The sequence below is a fragment of the Mauremys reevesii genome, linkage group 3 (genome assembly GCF_016161935.1).
Source record: "Mauremys reevesii isolate NIE-2019 linkage group 3, ASM1616193v1, whole genome shotgun sequence".
NCBI lineage: Eukaryota > Metazoa > Chordata > Testudines > Geoemydidae > Mauremys > Mauremys reevesii.
Genome location: NC_052625.1, coordinates 151,471,144 through 151,488,472, shown reverse-complemented (window position 1 = coordinate 151,488,472; position 17,329 = coordinate 151,471,144).

Below are 17,329 nucleotides of genomic sequence, written 5' to 3'. Positions count from 1 at the left end.
CACTGGTGTTACTACATCAGTGAAGCTACCTCCAATGTAGACTTGTTGAACTGGCACAAAGCAGGGTACACACCAGTGCAATTTACAGGATTCAGCTGTTCAGATGATACTAGGTTAAACTGCAATGGTGTAATCCCCACTTTGTGTCACTGTAGCACATCTGCATGTGTTACACTAGTGACACTTTCCTGAAGACGAGGCCTAAAGGTACATCTGCGCAGCAGCTGGGAGGTGTAATTCCCAGCGTAGGTACACATACGTGCACTAGCTAGGTTTCAGAGTAGCAACTGTGTTAGTCTGTATCCACAAACAGAACAGGAGTACTTGTGGCACCTGAGAGACTAACAAATTTATTTGAGCATAAGCTTTCGTGGACTACAGCCCACTTCATCAGATGCATAGAAAGGAACATATAGTAAGAAGATATATATACATACAGAGAACATGAAAAGGCGGTAGTTGCCCAATGAACTCTAAGAGGCTAATTAATTAAGATGAGCTATTATCAGCAGGAGAAAAAAAGCTGATAGTAGCTCATCTTAATTAATTAGCCTCTTAGAGTTGGTATGGCAACTTCCACTTTTTCATGTTCTCTGTATGTATATATATCTTCTTACTATATGTTCCATTCTATGCATCTGATGACGTGGTCTGTAGCCCACAAAAGCTTATGCTCAAATACATTTGTTAGTCTCTCAGGTGCCACAAGTACTTCTGTTCTTTATGTGCTAGCTAGTGCCTAAAAATAGCAGTGTTGCCATGGCGGCATGAACAGTGGCTCAGGCTAGCAACTCAAGTATGTACCTAGGGAATTGGGCAAGATTATTCTTTGGAGGCCAGCCCATGCTGCCCAGGCTGCTGCAGCCACACTGGGTTGTTTTTTGTTTTTTTTTTTTTGCAATAGCTGCAGCAGAACATGACATACGCTATTAGGAGGTGCTCCTGCTCCCATTGAAGTTAATGGCGAAACTCATAATTAGAATAATAGCCATACTGTGAAAAATGCCCCTTGCTTTTGTTTGCTTGTTCTAGTTCTGCATATTTCACCACAAAGCAAAAGCAGACGGAACATACCATGGTTTGACTTGTGAGCGTTAAATATACCAGACAATGCAGGCTCTATCCACAAAAGTGAGTAACCCTGGCCAGGAAATGGACATAGCCATGGAATGCAGGGATTTGGTGCCTTGTCTGAGCACCCCCTGCCAGCACAGCTCCTGTGGTGCTCCGTACTTTGCTCTAGTGGATTAAACATGAATCTGGGAGTCAGAAGCCCTGGATTCTAACCCCTATTATCAACAGAGACTCACTGTGTGACCTTGGGCAAGACATCTATCTGTCTCATCCTCAGATGGTCTATTAACTAGCTTTAATTCCAGAATGGCAGGTCAGTTTCCCTCAAGAGGTTAAAAATATTCTCTCCTTTGTTTTGAGTATAAGCATATCAATCTTCAGGCCAAAAAAAGCTTTCATTTCAAAGTTATGCAAATAATCCTTATAATGAACAGGACCCTGCTAAACCCATTAACTACACAACCATGTAATTGTCTGGTGATAAGCTTACAGTCCATGCAGGGCCAGCTTTAGGCCAATTCCCTCGATTCCCCAGAATCAGGCTCTGCGCCTAAGAGGGCCCTGCACCCGTGCCTAAGAGGGCCCCGCGCCTTAGGCATCTAAGCTTTTTATTATTTTTTTTTACTCACCCGGCGACGGGGGGGTGTGAGGGTGTCCGCTCCGGGTGTTCGGCGGCATTTCGGCAGCGGAAGGTCCTTCAGTGCCGCGGAAGACCTGGAGCAGACCCCCCGCAGCTGAAGTGCCACCGAAGCCCCGGACCACCGCCGGGTATTCGAATCGGACCCCGCTGTTCATAAAGTCGGCCCTGAGTCCATGTAGACATGCATGCAGCACACTAAAGGCACATAGGTATGCAATATGCAGAGACCATTGACAGTGGCAGTGAATCAATGACAAGGTTGAGAGTAAGCAATGTCAGAGGCAGAGGTGAAAGTAAACCAGTACGGTATGGTGTATTGGTAAGAGCCGGTACACAGCTGACCATACTGGTGGTGGTCGGGAGCCTCTGGGCTCTGGCAGTGATTTAAAGGGCCCAGGGCTCCTTTAAACCTTTAAATCGCTGCTGGAGCCCTGGGGTGGCACTAGCAGCGGTGGCGGCCGGGAGGCCTGGGCCCTTTAAATTGCCACCGAGCTGCGCTGAAGGGCTGGCTGGGAGAGTCTGGCCCTAGTCCTGCCTCTTCCAGTTGAGCCCAAACACACACAACTTGCTCAGGACCCTGGCCACCCTGTGTACCCGTAAGTCCCTTAAGTTCCTTTCAGCCCTGGACAGAGGGTGCAGAGATCACAGAATGAAAGGGGAAAATAGCAGGGGCAGAGAACAATGGGTGTTGCAACTTATGATTTTACTGAAAACTGAAAAGAGTCCTGAAAGCTGAATCGAGAGGATTCTAGTTTATAGGGTGGCAGGAATAAAAAATATGCAGAATGGGAGTCACAGCTGGACAAAGTTTTAGTTACATATGAATTAAATTATTTAAAAACTGGATTGTTCTAAACAATCTAGAATACATTATAAAGGAAAAAAACCTGTATGATCCCTTGGGTGATGGGAAAGAATTACCCAATACATTGTTTCCATCTCTTGTATTTATGGTATAATTCAAGTTAGATTGATAACATAGCTGCATAATGCTCCAAATTAGTAGCCTTAGTTTCAAGGTGGTCTCCAGCACACAATATTATTGCACGTATACCACACATTTGATTTGTATTATTCTAAAAGCATGTGCCAAATTGCTTTCCAGGAAGACAAAATGTGATATATTGGAAATGTGTCTTTTAATGATATGCTGTGTTAGTGGAATTTGAGAACAGCTAACTGAGATAACTTCACTTTGTGTTTCACATTTTCGCCTGTCCAGCTGGTGTTGCATATTTTCCAACAGAGGAAGTGAATGTCAGCTTTTCATGTAAAAGGAGAAAAAAAAGTTGCAGCACATTTCCTCAGTTTGAAAAGAAATACTTCATAACCTAATTAAAATGAAGACTAACTGCAACTATAGTACCTGCTTCATTTACAACAAGTAGAATGTATTTTTCTAAAGGCATTTTTGTTCCAACAAAAGGTTTCCTTCTTAGATACGAATGTGTAGTACAGGGGAGATATTGAAATGGGACACACTGGATAAGATATAGCATTTTTGGTCTAATCCGGGTCCCACTGAAGTCACTGAGTTTGCCTTATAGTTTTTCATTTAGAGCCAGATTGTAAATCCTTTATTCTCACTGGCAAGCAGTTTTCTTCTAGAAGTAGTCCCCTTGATTTCTCACCAATGAGAAATGAGGGGTTTAGAAACTAGCCTTTAAGTACTGCTTATTTAAAAAAAAATCAACAAAGAAACCGTAATACTTTATGAAAGAAGATACAGATGGCCCAACTTCATAGCCACTCTATGAATGGAACTGCTTAGACACAAAGTGCACCAGCGGCATTGTGGGTGAATTCTGGGCCCCATGAAGTCCAATGGGATTTTTTTATTGACTTCAATGGGGCCATTATGTCACTTGTACAGGTCACCAGTGGTATGGGAAATATCTCAGTGTCATCAGGAATTACAGTGCTCACAGTGAGTTCAATAACAATTAGAATCTGGCAAGTATGCACACTTATAATCATACATATCAACATTTTGGATCGTTGTTAACAAGAAAAATATATTAACAATGAAAATATATTAACAGCAGAAATAACAATATTTCTGGGTGGGGGTGCCTCTTTGGATTGGGTCTGACCAGAGGGAGGGAGTGGAGACAAGTAGAGGATCCAGGATGAGTCGGGGTAGATCCAGGCAGATGTATATCATTCTCTTCTGGCCTCACAGAACTTATGAAAGTTGATACATCCCTGGAGGGACACCAGAGCCAAGTACAAATATCCTTGAACTTCTTTCAAAAACAAGAAAAATTAATTGCATAAAAGAGAGAGAATATTACAGCTCAGAGAACAGAAATCAAGTAAAGCATGAAGACAAGATTTTTCTTCCAGCTCTAATTTGTACAATTAAACTTGTCAGAATTTAAACATGCTGCAGCCAAAAAAGCAACGTCCAGTGATTGCAAATCTATATGATCTGTGGGGAGTCAAAGCCAGATCCATCTATGTCTGGGACGTTTGAAACACTGAGCTACTGCAAAATTGTATTTTGGTGGATTTACGCAACTGCTATGGAATTCAAGCATAGAGCATTTGAACTGCAAGGCAAGAAAATAGAAGGTCTAGCTAAAACACATAGTCAGAAATTCAGCTCAGTGGGCCAAATCCTAGCAAGTACAGAGCACCTGTTGAGCTCTTGTACTTCCCTTGTATTTCCTGCTTAGCTGTTGTATGTCAATGTTCTATTGCAAACATTAATTGATTAATTTTAAATTAACATCAGTTACAAAATGGTCATAGCAAACCCCATGACACTCAGCAGATGTGACTCTTTCAAAGTGCCTGGAAGAAAAGAACTGTTAGACTTGTGACTCATTTCATGATCTTAAACATCTCATTTTATATTTATATTTGTTCAGGGAGTTCTTTTGCTTATCATTCCATACTGGGGTGAGTACAATCAGACCTTGATGGTGGAAAAAAACACATTCTACAGACATCGGTGATGTGTTGTGAGCAGGTCAGACCCACAGCCATGAAGCAACACGCAGAAGTGATGTTCCTGAAGATAAAAGGGCTTTACAGAAGTGTCTCACCCTCTTCTGGCTCTCCCTTCGACAGAAAGGAAACATGCAGGGTCTCCAGCCATACTATTTAAATAGTACTTTTGGAGTCCATTCTAAACAAAAGAAATTGCAAAAAGTAAAGCATATCCCTGGTTTAGGACTTCTTGCCCAGCACCTCATCTTAAAATATAAGATGTGTGTAACACATTGAATGTGAGCAGAAGCATCTGATCTGGAACAGGGAAGACAGTATCACACTTTGTTTTACTTTTGTTATCTTAAGAAGTAATAACAGAACTAGCTGAAAATAGTTAAGAGTATACAGATGATAGTCTAGCTACGTTGGACACATATATCAGCCAGTCAAGACCAAAGCACTAATTGTCTTGTCTGCTTTATTTACCAGTCACGCTGGAGAACTCCTTCTTCAGGGACTTTATCCATTAATCCTTTTGTGTGGTGCAAACAAGAGTAGGAATGGTGTGATAATATAAAAATATGAACATGTCAAAATCACTATCACTGTAGTGAAGAATAGAACTAATCACAAGAATTCATTCAATTAATATGGGGTAGGCAACCTATGGCACGGGTGCCGAAGGCAGCACATGAGCTGATTTTCAGTGGCACTCACACTGCTCAGGTCCTGGCCACCGGTCCAGGGGGCTCTGCATTTTAATTTAATTTTAAATGAAGCTTCTTAAACATTTTGAAACCTTATTTACTTTACATACAACAATAGTTTACTTATATATTATAGACTTACAGAAAGAGACCTTCTAAAAACGTTAAAATGTATTACTGGAACGCAAAACCTTAAATTAGAGTGAATAAATGAAGACTCGGCACAGCACTTCAGAAAAGTTGCCGACCCCTGAATTAATACATGGCTTAGTCCTTTACATTTAGTCATTAACGTTCCTTAATATTTTGTTTTTCAAAATTTTAATTTAATGGGACAAATCCATTTTTACTGTAAATGCTGAATTCACTGAGGACTGTCCTTTTGTTGTGTGTATGTAAAGTGCCAAGCACAATGGAGTCCTGGTCTATGACCTGAGGTCTGTGATAATTCAAAGAGTAAATAACAACAATAACAGAATCACAGAAATGTGGGGCTCGAAGGGACCTCAAGAGGTCATCTAGTCCATCCCCTCATGCTGAGGCAGAATGAATTTGATCCAATATTTCAATATATAGAGTGATGTAATAATAAAATTACTATATGCTAGTGCATCATGTTTGATGTCATGCATACATTGCACTTTATCTCACTGAAATGACACTAGCTTGGTCAGAACATTGTTGTAAGTAAACTTTCTTTGAAGTGGCTTCTGATGTACTCTTTTAAAAAATAGGACAGCAAAGGCAATATTGCTCCAGCTACGCCCTTTCTGTATACACATTCCATAACTGAAAAAATACCAAACTTTTTTATTTAAAAGAGATACCAAGTTACATAAAGTGAACATATGCCATAAGTTCCATAAAGGATATTTGATAATATTATGTTTTTATAAAAATCATGGTTTTGTCTGCTTAACAGTTCATAAGTATATAATTTTACAACCACTCAGGCATACTCCATGGAAAATATGGAAACTAACAGTAATGAAAGTCTCTGTAAAGTATAATGGATGAACAGAAAATACATTTTTTCCTTTATGATATATTGGCTGTTAGAGTTTTAGTTGTGCATATGAAAGTACTGTAACCTAAACAGACATTGGCAATTACACTATTGCTCTGAGCAGAAGTTAAATTTGTGTTTGGCTCTCAAGGCCACAAGTGGGACTCAAATGACAGGTAATACCATGAAGCATTAACTTGAGTGCTATCTGAAGCCAAATGGTGCTACATACATTTCCATCTAAGCACTTTGTACTAATGTAGCATTCTGTTATCGCCTTGGAGAGTTCTTCTGAACCACAGCTAGATGTACCTGCCAGATAGATCCTACCATCTGAATCGAATCGTACTGTGAAGGTAAAAGTGAAAATTACAGATCAGGTTTCTTCCTATGTGAAAATAATGTAAATTTCACTCATTTTGTAGCTTTTTTCTACCAGATTACTAAAATGTGTTTGTTTACTCTTGCTAAAGACGTCAAGTGAATTTAAAAAATGGGAGGCGATACTGTTCCATGTTGTAGATTTGAAATTGAAATTGCCATCTGTAGAAACTAATGAGCTAATGAGGGAGAAAAATAGTGACAGAATGCATTCTAATTCTCTTTGCTTATTTACAGTGCAAGATTGACATGTAAGGAAAAAGGCACAAGAAAATTTTAATTCATGATATGCATTCCTTCATTGGCAAAATGGCATATCTTAATTACTGGCTCTGAGGAAGTAATTAGACAGATAACCCCAATGAAAGTGCTACCAACAAGGGCACTAATGACTAGGATTTTTTTGTTCTTCTTTGTTGGCAAGTAAAAAAAAATGATCAAAAAATTGTTTCAGATTGAACCAAAATGATTGTAAGAATATTTTCAGTTGAAAAGTTGAAAAAAATTATTTGGGGTCAGATCAAGCATTTTGTTTTGACGAAATTGAAACATTTCACTTCAATTTTGACTATTTTTAAATGTTTTGATTCCTTTTTAGTAAAATTAAAGGACATTTTGAAATGAAAAGTTATTTTGTACCAAAGAAATCAAACCTTTTCATTTAGAAAATGTCAAAATGAAATGTTTTGACGTTTTAGAAATTTGTTGTAGGATTTTTTGGTTCTTTTACTGGAACAATTCAGCAAACCAGCATGAATTTGGGCAACATTTTGATGTCACTGAATCTGTATTTTTTACCAATAATAGTTTTGACCAGAAAATTTTACCCAGCTCTATTAATGACCTCTTCTTGGCCAAGGCCAAGGGTCTCTTTGGTGTCCTATCCTTGTTCTGTCTGACAAGTTTTACACAGTCAGCCAGTCCTAATCATTCTGTCCTCTAGATATTTATTTAATCTCTCCTGAATTAATTCTCCTCTTTACCTCTGCCAACTCCTTTAGCATCCTTGCTTCCCTTATCTACTCTCAATATGCATTTAGCTTTGAATGGCCTCACCGAGGACACAGATCAGATCTTTAGTCTTTCTACATAGTGTCATGAATATGCCTTTCAACATATCCTTAAATTCTGGTGAAAAAAATAGACAAGTGGAGCTTAACAAGTTCTAGGTTGTCCAGTGTATGCAAAAAAGCGATAGTCAACAGCCTAACAGCTCTGTCCAACTGACATTAACAACTGGGCTTCAGCGTTGCAGAAAATTAAAACTCTGATGTGTTAAACACAGTTATAACATAGTTTGGATGGCCCAGTGGCCAGGGCTAAACTGAATCAGGACTGTGGTCAAGAACTGGGCATTAGATTTCACCTTTGAAATTGTGGGTTAAAATTATCAATGGATGAATCAAAAGCTTCCGAAACCCAGAACCTTTTTTTTAAGTCACTATCTTTTTCAAATCGTGAAAAAGTTTGGGCTTGGTTTGCTATAAAGTTGGGATGAAAACCATGATAATTTGTTATAAAATTCAAATTTACCCTATGCCAAGTTAAAGTCTGTTTCAGATCACAAGTTGAACAGTGATGGAGGCTTGGTTTTTTTTTCCAGATGAAAACCTAGTATACCTTTGTTCAGACTGTAAATTTAGCATGCTGTTCAGCAGAGCTGCCAGATTTAATCAGAAGCAACCTGTTACTAGAATTATGGATTCAATATACATGGATATTGTTTCTCAGGATTGGAGGTCAGACACATATTTATATTGGTAGGCTTGGCAAGCCTGCTTGTACTATGTCTTGCTCTAGTCAGTGCAATCAGGATCTCATTTTCATAGATTCATAGATTATAAAGCCAGAAGGGACCATTATGATCATCTAGTCTGACCGCCAATATAACACAGGCCATAGAATTTCCCAGAATCAATTCCTGTTTATATATGCATTAACATATAAAAAATTATTTCCAAGATATATGTCCAAACAGTGGTGTCTATTGGGCTTATTGGCCAAGCCTGTATGTATATTTTAAATACAGACATAAGGCAATCATGTTGGTTTTTATTACCTTGTAGGAAAATTGTGCATGACTTAATGCAGACAGATTCCTTTTTCATGATATTCAGAAAAGAAACCATCTGCACCATGGAACAAGTAGAGTAAATGGCATTGCACCAGAGTGCACAGTCTGCTCATGCTGATTCTCTGATGTTGCCAGCTTGTCCCTTAGGATGCTCTTAACCCTGATGACTCATTATGTTCTATCACTGATTCACATAGCCCTAGTTAAACGAAAATGTCTCTGAGAAAAATATCACATGATGGACATTCATGAAAATACTCCTCAATTATACCATTTTACTGTACTTCAGCTTCCACTTTGAATGCTTATGCTGCTGCTCTAGGGAAGTCTGCTGCTACATTTCAAGCCTGGTTTATATCACTCTAGTCACAGTCAAAGTTATTGGTTCAGTCTGAAAGCTTAAAGTATTTGTTAAACTTAGCAAACTGTGTCTGACTGTTAGAAAGTTGGGCTCCTTATAACATATTTCAGGTGGTGAATATAGAGGATTATTTCAGTAGCAGTCACATGGCCACACATACATCATAAAATCTTTCCACTTACTGCTAACTACGTGGATTTTAGGGTCTGATCCTAGTCATTGACATCAAAAGTGAAAGTCCCAATGATTTTTGTGGTACATGATCAGACCATAAATAACACTGCTGCTTGCTTTCTTTCTTTCTTTCTTTCTTTCTTTCTTTCTTTCTTTCTTTCTTTCTTTCTTTCTTTCTTTCTTTCTAGCCAAGAGAGAGAAAGAGAGAGATGAACTCACCCTTTCTCCTTTGTACATTATGATACACAATGTAGAGAAAAAGAATGGACCAGTAGACAGTGCATTGGAATGAGAATCCACTAGCTCACCTTTCCTCCCCCATACTGTACAACAGAGCATACAAATGAGAAAAATCAAGTTCAACTCTTTTTATTTTATTTTTATGTTATCTTGAAAAGAAAGAAATTAGTTATTTAGGGCCTGATGGCTAATCAAAGGTAGATTTGCCATTGATGTCAATCACAGAAGGATCAGACCCAAAGATCACTGCAGCTGGCAGTAAGCCTAATGATTTTATGATGTATGTATGCACAAAATGTTCATTGCAAAACACATACCATGTGAATCTTGCCTAGTTTAAGGTTTTGTTAGGAATTTGAAACTCAGCCCAGATTCATTGAAAGCAGGGCCGACTCTAGGCCAATTCCCCCGATTCCCCGGAATCGGGCCCTGCGCCTAAGAGGGCTCCGCGCCCGCACCTAAGAGGGCCCCACGCCTTAGGCGCCTTTTTTATTTTTTTTTACTCACTCGGTGGCAGTCCGGGCCTTCAGTGGCACTTTGGTGGCGGGGGAGTCCTTCGCTCGCTCCGGGTCTTCGGCAGCATTTCAGCGGTGGGGGGTCTGTGGAAGACCCGGAGAGAGGGAAGGACCCTCCGCCACTGAAGTGCCACCGAAGACCCGGACCGCCGCCGGGTATTCAAATCGGGCTCCGCAGTTCCTAAAGCCGGCCCTGATTGAAAGCTTTGTTCAAAGGTCATGAAGCTTTTTAAGTGAACTTGCACCAAGATCTAGATTAGTGATAAAACAATACACAATTTGTGACGCTGATGGAAATAGTGCATAAATCACAGGAGGCTGCACAATTTACAGGAATGCAAACATCTGAGATCTGCAGAGCTCCAGCTATGGCGTGAATTCACTCACAAAATATTTTTGTTGCTTTTTTTCTTCTCTCTCTGTCATCTCTGTCCTCTTAAAGAATGAAATGTAACAATGTAACTTCAAAAATATGTGTAAGGATTTGAATTCAAATAAAAAAGTTTCATGACACTCAGCAGTGTATGGAAACTCAGAGTTTAGTTTGACAGGCTGACCAGACTTCATAATGTTTACTTCATTATGAGTACAAAGATAAGGAGCACTCTTTCAAACAAAAATTCCTCTTCCCACTCCTCTCACCTCCAAGAGCATAACAATTAGTGAGTCACAAAAATTCAGAGAGCAGGTCAGACAGTCTTTTCCAGCACTTTTCATGCTGAAAGCAAACACCCTGTTCAGAGCTGCTGCCCGACCTACTATCCTCCCCATGAGCACGTTTTGTACTCATAAAATGATAAACAGCCAGTCCCCTAATATAAGGGATTCTCAAACTGGGGGTCAGAACACCTCCAAGGGTCGCAAGGTTATTGAATGGTGGGTCCTGAGCGGTCAGACTCCACCCCCAAACCCCGCTTCGCCTCCAGCACTTATAATAACGTTAAATATAAAAACAGTGTTTTTAATTTATAAAGGGGGTCACACTCAGAGGCTTGCTGTGTAAAAGGCGTCACCAGTACAAAAGTTTGAGAACCACTGCCTTATAGCTTAGGGTCTGCTAGCAGTGCAGAAGTACTGTTCAGTATAAACCACTACCTGTCAACCAAGAAACTAAAAAGTTCAGATCACCTTCTTGCTCCTACATTTCCCCCATTTCAAATGTCTAGGAGAGATGATGAGTTTTGCAGCATGCCCTGAAGGGTACCAAATGTGGGCTATTTTGGATAAGTGAGGGGCATGAGATCTGTAGCTGTTGGGCCTCCCAAGGAATGTCCAGCCAGCAGTCTCTTCTTGTGTGTAACAAGAGGGCTTCAGCTCAAGCACCTCTCTTGATCTCTGATACTCTGTTAATGTCATATGTGCGCTGTGAAGAAAAAAAATCTTTCATTTTCTAGTATTTTCATTCCTGCACCTTTATTCACTTTAGACACTATGATGAAAAAATATTATTGATTTTACATTTACGTTGTCAGATAGGCTTCTATAATATGTCTCCTGCGTGTGTGTTGTTGTTGTTGTATTTCCGTTGGTCCCAGGATACTAGGCAGACAGGGCGGTAAGATAATATTTATTGGACAAACTTCTGTTGGTGAAAGAGACAAGCCTTTGAACTCTTGAGAAGAAGAAGCTTATCTCTTTCACCAACAGAAGTTTGTCAAATAAAAGATATTCCCTCACCCACCTTATGTGCATGTATGTATGTGATGGAGTGTGAACCCCACAGAAGGCCTGAAGGGGTTAATTAGGTCAATTAAAGTGTACTCTGCCCCTGGAGGAAAGCCAGGGAGTGCTAAAGCCTAATTTTAAGTAGAACTCCCCATATGCCAGTCCAGTTGGGGGAAGAGCTGGGCTGGGTTTATAAAGACAGGTAGTTGGCAACAGAAAGGGGCTGCAAGGAAACAATCTGCAGCCAGTGAGGCTACAGAGTTCAGAAGTTTGCAATTACTCTCTGGGAGGCGGGAGTTTAAGTTGGTACACCTAGAGGGGACGACGACCATACAGTTGCCAGATATAAGATCCCTGGACTGGAACCTGGAGTAGTGGGTAGGCCCAGGTTCCCCTACTGGCCAATGGGGAAGTGGCACCATCAGGACAGTGCATGAGAAGACTGCCTGAGACTGTGTATGCAGCAGGACTTTGATACGCTGGAAGGGGAAAATTATAATGACCTGGCTATGAAGACAGAGTACACTGAATCACAAGGAGCAAGAGAGAGACAGCAGGGCATGCAGTGTGCAGCAGAAGGGGGAGTCAGACCTGAGTGGAGCTAATCCTCAGATACGGCCACAAGGAGGCACTGCCCAGCGGAGAGTAGAGTACCCTGTCACAATACAATATATGTATAATTTGTTTAACCTGATATTTGTTTGAGCTTCATTTTTACATTCAAAATAATCTGAAGAACAAATGTCTGTCTTGTCTGTTTCAATGGCTGACACAAAACTTGAAATTCCTTCTGATATGCGTCTTTCTCCTTTCTTAAGGAATTCTGGAGCTCAGTTGTGCTCAGCATTGATTTAGCCATCAGAAAATGTTAGATATGTTAACAATTTATTATCATATAGCTTAAAAGATAACAATGAAGTCATAAATGAATATTTTGTAGGACAACACCATGACATATCAGAGATACAGAGCAATTGCGGAAGGTGAGAGGTGCTGCTGAGATTTGGACATAGCAATAGCAGAAGTAGATAGTAAAACGCTATAGTGGCTTCAGTAATTTGTCTTGAACAGGATCCAGAGATAGGTGATGTCTCTATCCCCAGAAGCTTTCACTTGCAGTGGCCTACTGGGATCTATCTTATGCCCCTTGTGCCTTCTTCTTCAGTACATAGCAGCCCTTGCTGAAGTTATTTTGTTGGGAGTGGAGCCAGCAACAAAGTGGTGAAACCCCGATGTATATTTCATTTTCTACCAATACAACCAGTGCAATCAAAAAGATTCCGATTGCCAGCAAGAGTTGAACGGTCAGTTTTAACTGACGCCCGAAAGACTGGAGAAGTACTAGTGGGAAGGGGAATAATATTCAAGAAGCTAACAGAGATATTCACCAATCCTCCCATTTGAAGGTGTCTGCCACTAAACAAGGTATATAGGCAGTTCAACTTAAAAACTGATGCACAATTTGATACAAAATGGGCCCTCAGACCACCTACATCAGAATGCCTCAGAGCAGGAGCAACACACTACAGATAAAGCAGAGTATAAATGGATGTAGACCTCAGCTGCACACATCATTGAAGTATATCATCCCCTTCCTCTCCAAGGAAAATAATACTTAGGAAATGCCAGTTCACCTTATGTATAGACCTCAGGATTTGTTTAGCCTTGATGACCACCTGAGGGTATAGCTTGTGCATCTGTTCCCACTTAGCTTAATTGACAAGAGGAAGAATATATTTACCTTTGATGAAGCCATTTTACTGAAGCAACAGGATATGTTAATTTCAAATAATAGAATAAACTTTGTTTTAGCAATGATGTAAAATAAGTATATGATGATGTGAAAACATTTGCTTAATCTCTTGTGAGCCAGCGTTCTTATAATCATCATAAAGAGCAGAATACCCATTCAGTCACCATCACAAAATGAGCACAGTATTTGCTGAGGCTCTAGAGACGTTTACATGCATATCAAAGGAGCAAAAGAAATCCATACCAAATTGCTCAATAGTGTATTTTACACAACCTGGCAATTAATAAATACCTAGTGTTTTTATTTATATATATATAGTGTTTTCAATTGTAGAGCTCAACGCACTTTACAAATAAGGTCAGTATCATCACCATTGTACAGGTGGCAAAACTGAGGCACATATAGTTGAAATGACTTATCTAAGGTCACACAACAGGCCAATGGCAGAGCTGACAATAGAATGCAGGTCTTCTGGGTCCCAAGCTAGTGCTCTGTCCACTAGGCCACATTGCTCCCCCATACAGTACTGTAACTTTGACGTTTTAAAGCATTTATTACAATGATTCATTACTTAGACGTCCCTTTTACCTAGTTGCAATATATTGGGAACTATATATTATTTGGCTTATCACTAGCAATGGGCAAAACAAAGTGGTTAGAATAAGAATTGACCCAAGCAGCTAAAGAGAAATTTTGGAGAGGAATGAGGACTAGAGATAGATGACAAAAGAGGAGGTGATGGATAACTATAGAAAGGGTGAGTGGGCTTCAGAGCCCAAGCCCTAGCCTGAGCTGCAACTTCAAAGTGCTGCCTATATCACTATTTTTGGAGCGCTTATGCAAGTCCCACTAGCACAAGTCTGTCAACTCAGGCTGGGCGGCTCACTTCTGGGGGCTGTGTAGACCTACCCAAAGAGGCTCCCAAGGACAGAGCTACAAAGTTGTTCCACTATAATTGAATAATTAAATATGAATTGGGCCAGAGGAAGAGAGAGAATCACTCTATAGTCCAATGGTCAGAGCACTCGCCTGAAAGGTGACAGATCCCTGTTCAGATACCTGCTCTTCAGCAGGCAGAGAGGGACTTGAACCTCCTGCACCATAGAAGAGTGTTCTATCCACTGGAATCAAGGTTATAAGGGAGCAAATCCTACCTCCTGCTGGCTGCTAGGTGGTATTTGAACATGTGGTCCTGCAAGCAAGATGGGCGGGTGAACTATCACCCCCCGGTTTGTGGATTGCATATTGATACTTAGGTGAGAGATAGGCATCCAGGAACCTAGAGGCAGCAGCAGTGTTCCTGCCCAGAGGCACCTAGGAAACATAGGCACCTAGGAAACTTTAACTGTAAAAATGTAGGTGTCAAGTGCATTTAAGCACCTACAGATAGATATGGCACTAGGCATAAGTAGACTCAGCCCTGGTCTACCCTACACAGTTAGGTCAATATAAGGTAGCTTATGTTCATGGGCACCAGGTTTGTATAATTTTTGGTGGTGCCCAGAATGGGTCCAAGCAGAGCCATCCCGTCCATAGGACAGACAGGGCATCTGCCCTGGGCCCCGCGCTTCAGGGGGTGCCGTGCTTCAGGGGGACGCAGGGTCCAGGGAGACCTGGGGGGCTAGTAGGGGGACCTGGTACCAGCAGCAGTGAGTGACCTGGCCTCAACCTGCCCCACTGGCTTAGGTAGGGGGCGGAAGCCGGAAAGAGTCAGTGCAGGGGCTTGGCGGAAGGGGTGGAATGGGGGCAGAGCAGGGGTGGGAAGATTTGGGGTGGGGGTGGAACAGGGATGGGAAGAGGCGGGGCAGGGGCTTTGGAGAAAGGGTGGAGTGGGGGCGGGGCAGAGCAGGGTGGGGCGGGCTGGGGACCGGTCACTCGCTGCTGACAGCACCAGGCCTCCCCTGGACTCTGCACCTCCCTGAAGTGCAGGGCCCCCCAAAGCACAGGGCCTGGGGCGGTTGCCCTGGTCCATCCTATGGATGGGACGGCTCTGAATATATAAGCCCAAATATTGGTGGAGCATGGGTACCACGGGCCCATATAACTCGCTGTCTATGCTTATGTTGACCTAACTATGTCAGTGTGCACACTACAGTCTTGCTCCCACTGATGTAAGTGCCCTACTGCACTGAAATAATAACTCACCTCCAGGAGAGGCGTAGAGCTTATGTCATTGTAGTTAAGGCGACTCAGTGTCAATGTAGGTACTGCGTTACTTACATCAGCTGTTGGATGTCTTGTCCCAGCCAGGCTGTTGCTGGTTCTCCACTCCAAGCTGGGTTGCCACCCAGGCTCCCAGCTTGGTCTGCTACCCCCCTACCCCCTCAGAGTCCCTGCTTCTTGCTCCCTACAGAAAGCCCAGCTGCACCAAGACTCTTGGCTAGAAGCCTGGCTGCCTCCCCGGCCTCTTAGTTTACCATTAGGAGCACAGGAGCCAACTGGACTCTGGGCACAGATCTCCGCACCAGAGACGAGAAGTCCTGGCCAGCTTCCCCCACTCCCAGAGGCGAGAAGCCCCGGCCAGCTTCCCCCGCTCCCAGAGGCGAGAAGCCCCCCACACTGCCCCTCTTCAGTCGGTGAAAGCACACACCAACAGAAGGAGGGTAATTATTGTGGTGGCTGTAAGTCAACCTAACCTAGGTTGACTTAATATTGTAGTGTAGGACCCCCTATGAATTATAGTACATGTTGTTTCTGGGGGGGGGGGGGAGATATTCCTGCTTAGGGCTCCCAATGGGCTAGGACTGGCACTGCCTACAGAGTTAGGTGGCAGTCAAGCGGTAGTTTTGTAGTGTACAGTTGCACCTAAAAGTGGGCCTTGTGGATCCTGGCCTTTGTCTCTGCCTCAGTTTCCACATCTGTGAAATAGGGCTGATAACACTCTCTTGTAGGGGAGTTGTGAAGATAAATTCATTAATATGAGTGAGGCACTCAGACACAACTAGCATGAGCACTGTTGAAAAGGCCACAAGGCAACGAATAATCCTGTATTTAGGGCAGGGTTTAAATAGTGTGCAAGAAATAAGGTGTGGAGGTGCACATTGAATTATGATAAAATAATATTGAACAGCAGCCTCATTCAGTGAGTACCATCCTTCCTATGCACTGAATGAGACAGGTGTCCTATAGAGGAAATATGTGATAATATAATTAAAAGACTGTATAATAATGTAGATTCACAAGGAGATCAAATTCAGGTTGCACAGGCAATCCTAAATCTGTCATTTTCAAACTTTTGAGTGCTTGATTTTAGAAGCAAAGTAATATTATTTGAATGTAACGTTTTGTATATAACGTATTTATTTTACAACCCCACCCAAAACCTAATGTGATTCAACATATTTGCAAAAATATTAGGTTATTCAAATTTGCCTTTGAATCCTTTTGATCTATCCAACCTTATGATAATATTATGTAGTGATATATGACAGAGTTAATTTACAGAGATGTCGTGAGGGTTAGTAAATTACTGAGCTCAATTCTGTACTCTTTCACTAGACAAAACTCCTGTTGGCCTACGTCATTGGCCCAACTCCAGGGCTTTGACAATGTAAAGCTTTATGTAAGTGCTAAGTATTACAATATGACCATTACATTATAAAATCCATTTTTATCAGTACATTTTAATCCCTGCATTATATTGCAAGTTGGAAAAGATTATCTTGCTGGAATATGGAAATTAGAAATAGAGAAATAATGACATAAAAACATTTGTAAACTTGTTTGTACGTGAGGTAGAAGGATGATTGTGTTGTTAAGTCTCGGGTCTGTGAATCAGGAGATCTTGACTCCATTTCAGTCT